Here is a 12333-nt window from a genome sequence, read left to right as displayed (position 1 = left end):
CAATTCAAGAAACCAATGGAAGGCTCATGAGTCTAAGGTACAAAGAAATGAAGGGGCAAGGACAGAAGTTGGGACTGAAAAGATAGGCAGGAGTCCAGCTCTGTAGGGGCTTGTAGGTGATGGTAATATGCTGGATTTTATCAGAAGAAACCCAATGATGTGGGTTGAACTGTGTGTCTCCCCCACCATCAAAGATATTGAAGTCCTAACCCTGGTACCCATGACTGTGACCTTATTTGGAACTAGGGTCTTTGCAGGTGTAATGAAGTTAAGATGAGGTTATTAGGGTGGGCTCTAATCCAACAGGACTAGTGTCCTTATAAAACGAAGGAAATTGGGACATAGACACAAAGGGAGACCATGCCATGTGACAGCACTGACACGAGGGAGGATTCCAGGTGACGAAGGAGGCAGAGACTTTGAAGTGACACATTCACAATAGGAGCCAAGGATTGTCGGCCACAATCGGAATCTTGGAAGAGACAAGGAACAATCTTCCCTGAGAGACTTTAGAGAGAACATGGCTCAGCTGAGACCTGGATTTTGGACTTCTAGCTTCTGGAACCATGAGACAGTATACTTCTGCTGTCTGAAGCCCCCCGGTTTGGGGTACTTTGTTCCAGCAGCTCTAGGAAACTTAGCACCCCCAGGAAACCACTGAAGACTGACTTTCTTTCTTTCTTTCTTTCTTTCTTTCTTTCTTTCTTTCTTTCTTTCTGCCACTGAAGAATTTTAAGTCAAGGAAGGAGTTTTAAAGGAGGGGATGACGTATCACATTTTCAAAAGATCCACTCAGCTGCAAATGAATGGGCCTGAAATGGAAGGGTCAGAGAGGGCACGGGGCGTGCACTAGACGGCCCTGAAAGCAGCCCCCAAGAGCGCTGGGGGTCAGGGAGTGGGGAGCTGGTGTGGGTGTTTGCCCCATGTGTACTCTTGGCACGAAAGACTATGTGAGGGCTGGAAGGAGTGCGCTTTTCAGCATCACTCCTCAAACTTGGGCACGTGTATTTATATTCTACACAAAGATGTAATCTGCAGACCCCAACTGGAGCCCTCGAGTGATGTTAGAATTATTTTACCATTTCACACATTGAGTTGTTTTTCTCTGAATTATAATTGGTTTTTACATAATGAAAAGCCCGCTGAAGAATGACAAAGCATAAAGAACTACTTCTCACCTCCTCGAAGACTGGTAGCAGAATAGGATGGGATTGAAAAAAACAATCAGTTGGTTCAATTGGGAATAGTCCACGATTCGAGAGACAGTCGAATCTGGACTCATCAGCCCCACATCCCCAAGGGGCAAGCAATTGACATTGTCATAAATGGACCAAAGCAATTCACAGATCCTTATCCACGAGTATAGACTGCGGCAAAATAATAGTGGCACACTCCTTCAGGAATTTTCGATGGTGGGTCATATTTTTATACATTATTGCTGGATACTGTCTTTGAAATATGAGCAGTGGGCTTCCTACTCCTTTTGAGAGACCTCTTTTGCCACCCCCTCAGCTCCATTCTGGGAGAGGCAGTCCTTGCCCCAGAGGAAGTTTCATGGACTCTGAAGCAGAATCAAGGAACCCAAGTCTTGGTTGGGGGATTTCCAAAGCAAATATCCCTGCATTTAAAAAAATAGCTTCAGGAGAACAAAATGTGATAGGTCAGAGGTTCATTTCACCTTTATTTCCCACCTGCCTTTATCTGAAAGATAAGGATCCCTGGGCACTGAGGGGAATGTATGCCATGGAAGAGAGGTGGGAGGAGAAATCATAGACATATATTTATAGAGGTTGGAGTATATGAGAGGCATTGCTCTGCCTCCCAGCTGCTTTTGCTGGGCTGAATCCTTGGCCACTGGTCGGGTGGGGTGGGGTGGAGTGGAGTGGGAAGCAGCATACAAATGAATTTTTCATATGAGTTTGGGGATTCAGGAGCAAACGAGTCTTTTTCTTTTTTCCCAATGCCTTGTGGAGAAACTCCACTTCCCCCAGGCCACACACCATGTTGCAGGAGCAGATTAGAAATACTTACATGCTGTAATGAAGCAAGGGGATCTGAGACATCACTAGAAAGGTACTCATGGTTCCAGATTAGCCTTTAATCCGAGATCAGAAGGGAAACTGCACATCCCTGCAGACGTCAGTGTGGGCACAAGGTCATAATGGAAGACCCCATATGATCTCCAAATTTTTGCACATCTATAAGCCCCTTGGAGATGGGACACAACCCCAGGGGGCTGCGTTGACTCAGATTCCTTGATTTGACTGATTAAATTTATGTCATCTGATGGCATAAGTGAATATGATAAGAATTTAATTCAGTAATAGACAAAGTTTCTTGTCACTTGGGCTTGAGACCTCTATGTTTATGTCTACTGCATAAGCCTCCTCCTTATGACAGCTTGTTGGGAATAACATACATGCCCAAGCAAGCAACAACAAGACGTCCATGGCTCCTTCCAGAAAGCTAATACTTTAAGCTCCTTTTCTGGGGTGGGAATGGGCCATGCTCAACCATCTATGATGCCACCAGGGCCCAGACAGTATTTCTATTCAGCCACACATCTTGTTCTTAAGAATACATTGGTTTGCAATATCTCTGAAATTGAGATTCCTTGGGATTTGGATACTACCTTTTTTATCCTGTTTTTTTTTTTTCTTTCTACTTGAACTGTCGTTAATGCTTTTCAAACTCCTTATCTTTTTTTTTTGTCCCGTCTGTGCTCTCCAAAGTAGGAGGAAAAGACATCATGCTCCCTTTTGAAAGATGAGATGACCAAACACAGAAAGATTTAGTAACATGTCCCAAGGCACAGAGCATAAAATAATCGTCATAACAGCAACCACCACAACAAAAACTCAAAATCATAACAATCATAGCCAAAACTTTTTGATTTCTTGTTACCTGTCTGCAAGCAACTGTATTATCATTCTGTGTCAACAGCTGCCTTAAGAAGGTCTCATTCTTATCATCATACTTCAGATAAGACAACTGAGGCATGGCGGGGTGAGTGGTGGTGGTGGTTCAGGGCACTGACAAAGATCACATAAGTGAGGTCGTGTCATACAGCACATGTAACTTACATAATGATCCTTGAGCTTAACCCTCAAGGAAAATGCCATCCACTATTTCATTTAATCCTCAAAACATCAAATAAATCCATTAGCATGTATTAAGGTTGGAGAGGCTTATTATTACAACCAAAGAGAGTAAACCCTGCAGGCAAGCAGGAACACTCGAGAAGCCTCACCATCCGCCCTTCACACTGGGGATTGGATCATATCTTAAAGGCAGGATGATTCAAAAGTCCAGACATCTGCATACAGACTGTCTTTTTAATTCTCCCTCTATCAAAGCAGTGCTCAAACTTTAGTAGGGCATAAAAAGGTTGAGAGAAGGCTGTACACAATTCCGCAGAGGTGTGTTTGTATGTGTGACTTGACCGATAATGAATTTTTATCTCCTAATGGCAGAGAGGCTCAAACATTTTTAAAGCCAGTAATAGGAAAAATAAAATAAAAGGTTTAAGGGTAGAAGATTTAGGGGAATTTCAAAGATAATTTTGACCCTTTATGACTCTTTCCTAACAGCCTGACGTCAGAACTTAACCCTCACATAAAAGCGACTTCAGAGAATATGGGGTGTTAAAACTCGGGGCCACGTGTGCCTGACTCCAAAGCCCGTGTTCACTGCCAGTTGGCCTTTCCCAGGGCTGGAGGTTCCCCTGTCCCCTCTTCTAAGATGTGAGTTGTCTCCCCCATTCTAAATCAGTCCAGCATAGAGTGAAAACATAAATAGATAAATGGCTGGGTCATAAATACCTGTTGACTATCTTGCTGATTGACCAAAAGTAACATTGATTCAATCCTATCTGAAATTTTTATTTTAAATGCCTCAAATAACCCTCAATCTTGCCAGCTCTTAAGAGCCAAGTGCCTGCCATGTGGATATAGTAATTTGCTGTATCCCTATTGAGAAGCATAACTTGAGGCTTCCGGTTGTAATGCGCAGCAGCACAAACAGAATGTCAATTTCCTACTGAGTTCAGATGGGTCTATTTCAGACTACTATTGAATATATATGCTGTTTGCTAACACTCACCTGTAAATTTGTGTTTATTCTCCCTTCCTTGAGCTCTAAGTGCAATCTATGTTAATTTTCCCCTTTGCCAAATATTCAGTTGCTGACAAACACACATTCAAATTTCCTTGCATATTCATGCCTGTGATTTTGTGCTCAGGTTGAGTTCCTGGGTAAATCAGTTTTGATTTTTTGCATACACACACGCAGGAACTCGTGCACACACGTACACCATCCCCCACACACACTCGTACACACACAATTTCCATTAACCTATGATTGCTGGCAAGAGTTTAAGATGAGAAGTATGCCCTGAAATGACACACCAACATCCAGCACCCCAACTTCAGTAATTGGAACTACACCGTGAAGTCCTATCTTCTGCAAGGGTGGAGTTTGAGAAGCAATATTACATTTATAGTTTTAACATCTACCCTTAAAGTCTTTAAATTGTTCATAAATTATGTACACTCAGTTTTATGAATAGAGTTTTAACCTTGAACGTGGAAGTTAGAAACGCCGACTCTCTGTACAGTCTAAATCAGCCTATAATTTTCGACCTACCAAAAATTTAGCAACTAATAGCCTGCTGTTGACCAGAAGCCTTACCAATAACATAGTTGATTGACACATATTTTGTATGTTATATGTATTATATACTGTATTCTTACAGGAAAGTAAGCTAGAGCAAAGAAAATGTTATTAAGAAAATAATGAGGAAGAGAAAATACATCTACAGTACTGTGCTGTATTTATAGAAAAAACCTGTAAGTGCACCTGTACAATTCAAACCCACTTTGTTCACAGGAGAGCTGTATGGCCCTTTGCAATGGTATTTGTTAAAAATGTATACTATCTATAGTGATGTGCATATGTAAGATACATGCAGAACAGAATTCTAGAGTATTTTACAGTATTTAAAATGTTTTGTCAAGTGCATAGAGTTGTAAACAGCTAGCTTCAATGTCCACGTGTTATAAATACACAATAATCTGAACTAATATTGTCACAAAATAACTATAGGACGGATATATCCACTTTTATTTTTTCCTTTCTGAATTTGTGTTATCCTAGGATTTTCTCCAGCTTACTGTTTTGTGCTCAAGAACCTTACATACTACAAGTTTTAGTGACTGTCTCCTAAGCTTATATGGCACTTTATGATTTGCCAAGCAATTTCCTGTAAATTACTTTATTTTATCCTGATGATGGCCCTGTGGGGAAGACACTATTAATTTCCATTTTACAGATGAGCTGACGAAGTCAGAGAGGTTAACTGACAATGTGGCTTAGTTGAGAATTAAAAACAGCTTAGAAGAGTCCACGTTCCTGCTCTCTCCCTTGAACCACAGCTGCTTCCTGGCGCAGTTTAAAAACTCATCTCTCCTTAGAGATTTCTTAGAAAATATACGGCCTACGTTTAAAAAAAAAAAAAAAAAGCTTTGCTGATTTCTGCTTATATATATTTTTTAATTTCAGCTCAAAGTAACATATTTTTTAAAAAATACTAACATATTTAAAAAGGGATAGAAAAATGATGTGACCTATAATTGGGAGAATGGCCTCAAAAAAAGTTGGGCATTGAACTTAAAGACTGTTAACCTCCATTTCAAGGGAATTATCTTGTTAAAGTTTGGGGTGAGTAAGTAAAGCATATTTGTGGATTTCAAAATGGAATTTAAGTTTAACTTGTACAACAAACATAAAAAGTGTCTTTCTGTAACCAGATCCAGAGAATCAAGCCGTTTGAAGAACATCTTACTGAGAAGCCTAGAGTCCTTCTAGAGCCTTCCAAGATGATGTTTTACACTGAATCCACAAAAGGAGCATAGCAAAAATAAGCACAGCTTGTCAGTAGAAGGTCTAAGAATGGTGACACATTAACAACAGAGCCAACAAAGCTCACCTCCTCAACAGCTCTTCCAGGTATCCCATGATCCGCTGCCTGGACTCACCATTTGGAAGATTAAGGAAGTCCAGACTAGATGTATAATGCTGCATTCATAATTCCATATCTTTTCCCTGACTTCTAATTCCTCTGCTAGAATGATTCTGGGTATCCTTTGGAAAGCCACCAGGCAGGAGTTCAAGTAGAGACTGGTTCAGTGCATATATTTGGAGCCCATATTATGGGCTCCTACTCTTTGATGTGTGTGCTGTCCCCCTCGTGAGTGAGACTTCCTCCACATGCTTGAAAAGAAGTAAAGATTTACTTTCCACTTCTGGTTTTCATCAAAAGGTCTGAAGCTCCAAAACAGGTTCATGATTGCAGTTAGTCACTTACTTATTAACTCATTCATGACAGTTTACTTAGTAACTCACTCGCAAACATTTTTCACATGTCTACAGTATTAATTTTGTGCTTTGAATGAAGAAAGGAAAGGCCTGTGTGGGCCAGTAAAGGACATACAGTTGAGTTGAGGAGACAGATAAGAATAGAAGCACCACAGGTGGAGACATGGGAAGACCTTGTCCAACAAACAATACCCAACCTCTCCAAGAGAACCAGGACTGTCCTTGGAGGAAGAGAGCTCATTCTGAATCCTGAGTTCTGCTCAGACATGGAAAAAAATTTCTATTGATGTGTTTGGGGTGTTTCCATGGGAGTTTTATTACTTATAAAGGATACTCTCGTGTATATGAAAGATATTTCAATATTTCTTACTCAGTTTATGAAATATCACCCTTAAGCACTTCTATCCCTCTCTTTAGGATATGATTTAGCTAATCTGTTTTTTACTGCATAGAGTATAATTTTGGGTTTCTCAAAGGTGGAAGACTGATTGCCAAGCTCCAGGATTAAGTTCCAACTTTACATTTTTTGAGTGTTGGAAATTCAGTCTACTTTCAGCTATTTGACTTAGCATAACTCTCGCTGCTAATACCCACGTCCTGCCAAGCACCATATAGAAAGCCATTTTTAGGAAGGAAACAGGGAAATTGGGAGGACTCAACTCTTTAAAGAAATAACTTTGGATGATAGTTTGGAGAGAACGCGCAATGTGGGGCTGTTTTACATATTAGTGGCAAAGCATTTCCAATCTAAGTAGCTGGGTAACATCTCCCGAAAAAGAAAAGTTATATACCATAGACCCTTGACACTTGTTAGAGATAGATTCCGCAGCCTTCAAAACCCCCTAAATTTATGAAGCCACCAAAGCATATATTTTCCCCTCATAAAATGCAGTGAGGTATAGATGAAAAATTTAAGTGACTTCTTTAGGTTCTTAATAGCTGTATAAATATAGAACCAAAAGTCATTTATAAAGTTGGTCACCTGTTTCGAGTGCATTGCTTTATCACAACACTGGCCGGCGGAGAGCATGTTGTTCAATGGAGAAACGGGAAATTCACGTTGTAGTTCTGGGCAGCTCACTAGTAAAATTACAGGCTACATCTAAATGTCACCCTGCACCATGCAAAATCCTACCTCAGCAGATGGCCAAAATGCTACACGCCACAAGCCCTTGGTTATCTCCCCAGTAGACAAAGTTGTAATGCTACCTCTGCAGACATCATGAAGTTAGGGCACCGTTAAATGGCTAATAGTCAAAACAAAAGTCTTGAATGGCTAAGGATTCCAAAAGGATGCAGTTTCAGTGTTGAGCTTTGGCAAATCTTCCTGAGTGGGAGGAAAGACAGTTACTTCGAGTCTTCTTATGTGTGCGTAAGCAGGAAGAGAGCCAACATTCTGAAGTCAACAAGAATGTGAAACTGGGGATCGAGACAAGCTACAGAAGTCTTCGCTGGCCTCAAAAGAAATCTCAAAGCTACAGGAGGGCGTTTCATCAATTAATAACCTTTAATTAATCCCACTACAACATTTTTATAACATTCTCCCTGAACCTGGATGTCCATTCAGTGGAAGTGACAGCTCATGTCCCAGTCACAAAACATCACGGGCACATTTTGTCATCCGTAAGACCCTGTCATCAATATAGATTTCCATTTTTGTAAATCATCTTTTATTTGGGGGAAGGAGGGAGGTATTGATTTTTTCCCCGTCTTTTCTCGGAATGCTAACCTTGTTTAAATTCTTCATTTCCTCTGCCTGAAGCACCATGTTGCAATAGAATTAAATGCATAGTAAAATGGCCATGTGAGAAAGGTTTATGCATTATGTTAAAACCTGCTCCCTTGATAAATGGAGCCATTAGGGTCTGGAATTCACTGCATTAGTCTACTTAGCTCAATCCAACAACATGCCTTAAAAGTCTCACAAATTTGTTCAAATGCTAATGAGCTGCACCACCAAACCTCATCTGTTGTAGAAGGATCTAATATTTCCAGGGGTTTAATGCATTTAAGAGCTACCCGTGGACTCACTTTACCTGACTTGGCACTTCGAGACTAGTCAGATTTATAGACAGGGGGAAAATGTATACATTTCATTGTGTGGCAGCTTCTGAAAATGCACTCAATGAGCCTTAATAAAAATCACTTTGGTTTAGTGTCAGTTTATCCTCATCAACTGTCAGGATATGACGTGGAGAAAGATCACTTCCAAAAGGTCATATATATGTATTTTTTCCAAATAAACTGGTTAAATGTAATAACACCCAAGTCATCTCAAAGACAAAAGGCAGCCTTACTGGTCATGTTTCTCCAGGCCAGATAGGAATCTCTGCATCTGTACAGAGCTTCTAGAAAGGGAAACTGCCAAAGTAAATGCTTGCTTTAGACTTTTATCACCTGGTCAGGCCTATTTCCGTGAAAGAAAAATAAACTAAAGAAACTCATCTTCATTCAATAAGCCATTGTTGAGCACCTACAATGTGCTAGGCACTGTGGTAAATGTGTTTCTTTCTCCTACGGTCTTTTGAATGACACCAGGCCCTTTTTTGGGTCAACCATCACAGACAGCTTCTAGCATGTGACCTATGCCATCATATGGGGCCCCATGCTCAGAAGGACCCCCCCCCCCCCCCAGTTGGCTTAATGCTCTGCTGTTGCCTTCCTGAAATTCTGGAAGGGAACTCACAAATTATACAGCCTGTCATGACTTCAGGTAAATTAGTTTGTGTGTTACGTAGGTTTATCAAGGCTAGCTGTGGGGAAATTGGCTGTAAGGCCACATCCTTCAATGCTTATCTAAGACATTACCTCCTCCAGGGAAGTCTCTTCTGATGCCCTTTCCACACTCACACTTATTTACCTGTCTCACACACCTGCTGGACACTAGAGTCCCTCTGGACAAGAACCACATCTGTTGTGTTGATCATTGTATCTGAGAGGATCCAGAACTGTTTTATACATTGGGAATTTGAGGCAGAGTACATTGAGTGTGCCAGTTTCTCAAGGGCCTCTGAGAAATTCAAGGGCTTTCAAATCCTTGGAGATCTAACCAAACATGCATTGGTTTAAACACAGGAAAATAAAACTTAAAATTATAATCAATAATAATTACAAAAGCAAATGAATTGCTATTGTGTTCTTTAAAAAAAAAATCATACTTGACACGGCAAGTGAGTGCATCTTAACAGTCTTATTTCTATATGGTGTGGGGCCTTCCAAAGCAAGATTCTAAACCCTTGGGAATTTTTAAGTTTAATTTTTGCCTGACATAACTGCCAGCACAATGCCAAGGACCTGGTACTTACTCAAGACTCAGTTCAGGTCAAACACAAATTGGGTAACGGAAAGAAATATAAAGATGGGTATGAAGTGGTCCTGCTTTCAAGGAGGAGGATAGAAAAAGCTAATAGAGACAAGGAGCCATTAAATAAATCCTCGCATGCAAGAGATCCTAAGCAGTGAAGCTCAGGCCCATGAGAAAGAGGAATGGACAAAACTTGTTCTTTCTTAAGTATGTCAAGGTAGACTTGGGATTAAATGGAGTGTGGACATTTATTTCCAACAAGTAAGATGCATGAAGTGACAAGGACATAGGATGGTAACCAATGGCTGGGCACATGCTGGGAATTGCATAGGTAGAATGGGACAAGGTGACATAATTAAGCAGAAAAAAATAAAGACATCTTTATATAAGTTGGAGATTCTAGAAAAGGAAACTCAGCCTTTTGGTTAAAGAAAGTTAATCCACAATGTTTGGTAACTTAAAAATAAGTTGAGTGCATAGCCTTTCTTTACTTGGCAAAGAAGAGTTAGTTCTTGTTAGTGGCACTGGCATAGGATGAAATGCACATACAATCATGACGCCATGATGATTTCTATTGGTTTCATATCTTGGCTTTTTCTCATTAAGTTCAAGGGATGACACTATAGAATATAATACTTAGGCCTCATCTCTCTTGGTACATTTGGTTTGTCCAGTTTACTCAACCAAAAACAAAAAAAATTTACATGTTTCCCCTTAGTTGTACTGTAAAGCACCTGTGAATCAAAGCTCAGCGAACCTTCCCTGCATTAATAGAAAGGCTAAAGGGATAGAATTTATTAAATTTACTCAACCAAGATATATTGTGTACTTACTATGTTCCAGGTACAGGAAAAAATAACCCTTAGGAAAGTTATATTCTAATAGTACAAGTCAAAAACAAACAAGCAACATGAAAATAAGTAATTTCAGATACTAATCATAATATGAAGGAGATAAGGCAGGGCCATGGGAAAGTCTCAGGGGTTGGCAAACATTTTCTATAAAGGGCCAGATTTTGGGATTTCCAGGCCAGTCTCTGTTACAACTATTCAAGCCTCCAGGTGTAACAGAAAAGCAGCCATAGACAATGTGTAAACAAATGAGTATGCCTGTGGGCCAGTAAAACTTTATTTATAAAACAAGCAGGAGGCTAGATTTGACCTGCAGGGTCAAATCTCTACCTTGGGTAGAGAGCTGGGGGTTGGTTAATTTAGCTAAAATGTTCTGGAAAGGTTTTCTAAGTTGAGATTTCAATGATGAGAAGAATCCAGCCATGCAAATATCTAGAGAAAAAGCATTGGAGCAGTGGAGAAAATGGATGCAAACATTCAAGGTATGGAGGAGGAAAAAGAGGGACAGTTGTAATGCCTCCAAGGACTTTAAATCATCCAAAGTTCATGCAAAGGAAACTCTAACATCTGGACTACAATAACGTGCCCCAAAATAGAAAACCCCACACCATACTTTGAAGCTTTCTTTTCTTTTCTTTCCTTTTTTTTTTTTTTTGCTTTCTTTTCTTTTAATAAGGACCTGGAACACTTTGAATTATTGCAAATTTCAGTGGATTGTCTCTGGTGTCCTGGCACAGTGACAATGTGATGGAGTTTCACCTTGAGCCCTGTGTTCTAACTCTTAAATCTAGACTGGGCTACTTTGGACACCACTAATTAAGAGTGAAACTCAGGGGAAATTCACACTTACGTAAAATGTACATTAGCATTCAATGAATGCTAGCTGAATGATTTTTAAAAATTTAAAAACCTAGTTTGATAATTTCATTGTAAAAACTCTGGAAGACAATGGGGTGGATAGATGGCTCACCTGTTCATTTATCTTCTCCATCATAAGTAACAAGGGCTGAAAACTGGGCCCACAGATCAAATATGGCCTTCCGATTAGCTTTGTTTGGTTAGTTATCAACATTTGGAAATTAGGTTTGACATGAAAAATCTGAATGTCTGGCTTTGCTTGAGGGAACTGGCCACAATGGGCCCTGGAATCCTCATCTAGCAAATGTCTGGCGCTCAGCAAAACTTCTTCCTCTAGGTAAGTATGAACGTTCCACTTTGCCGTGGTGCCTGTCTGGCTTGGTGGTTTGGTGAAGCCTGGAGCTTTTAAACTCCTTATTGTTTTAAATTTAAATTTAATTGAGTAACATATAGTGTATTATTAGTTTCAGAGGTAGAGGTCAGTGATTCATCGGTCTTATATAATACCCAGTGCTCATTACATAAGGCACCCTCCTTAATGACCATCACCCAGTTACCCCATCCCCTGGTCCCCCTCCCCTCTGCTTTTCAAAAGCTCTCCTTGGGGCACCTGGTGGCTCCGTTGGTTAAGCGATGGGTTTAACCATCGCTCTTGGTTTCTGCTGAGGTTTCTGCCCCCTCCTTGGGGCACCTGGTGGCTCCGTTGGTTAAGCGATGGGTTTAACCATCGCTCTTGGTTTCTGCTGAGGTCATGAGCTAGAATGGAGCCAGTCTGGGGCTCCATGCTCAGTGGGGAGTCTGCTCGAGCTTCTCTCCCTCTGCCCCTCCCCCCACTCGAGTTCCCATGCTGTCTCTCTCACTCTCTAAACTAAATAAATAAATCTTAAAAAATAACAGCTCTTCTTTAAGAGGAACAACACAGAATTACGAATATACCATGTTTGC

At 40.5% G+C, this 12333-nt stretch overlaps 1 protein-coding gene across 1 annotated transcript in view; it reads right to left on the bottom strand.

Annotated features, from left to right (window-relative positions):
• TSHZ2 (teashirt zinc finger homeobox 2) overlaps nt 1-12333 on the bottom strand; it is a 261545-nt gene that overhangs the window by 173009 nt on the left and 76203 nt on the right. The window lies entirely within an intron of this gene.

The sequence above is a fragment of the Canis lupus genome, chromosome 24, assembly GCF_003254725.2.
Source record: "Canis lupus dingo isolate Sandy chromosome 24, ASM325472v2, whole genome shotgun sequence".
In the NCBI taxonomy this organism is placed as follows: Eukaryota; Metazoa; Chordata; class Mammalia; order Carnivora; family Canidae; genus Canis; species Canis lupus.
Note: the sequence above shows the minus strand (reverse complement) of the source record. Positions and strands in the feature narration are given on the sequence as shown.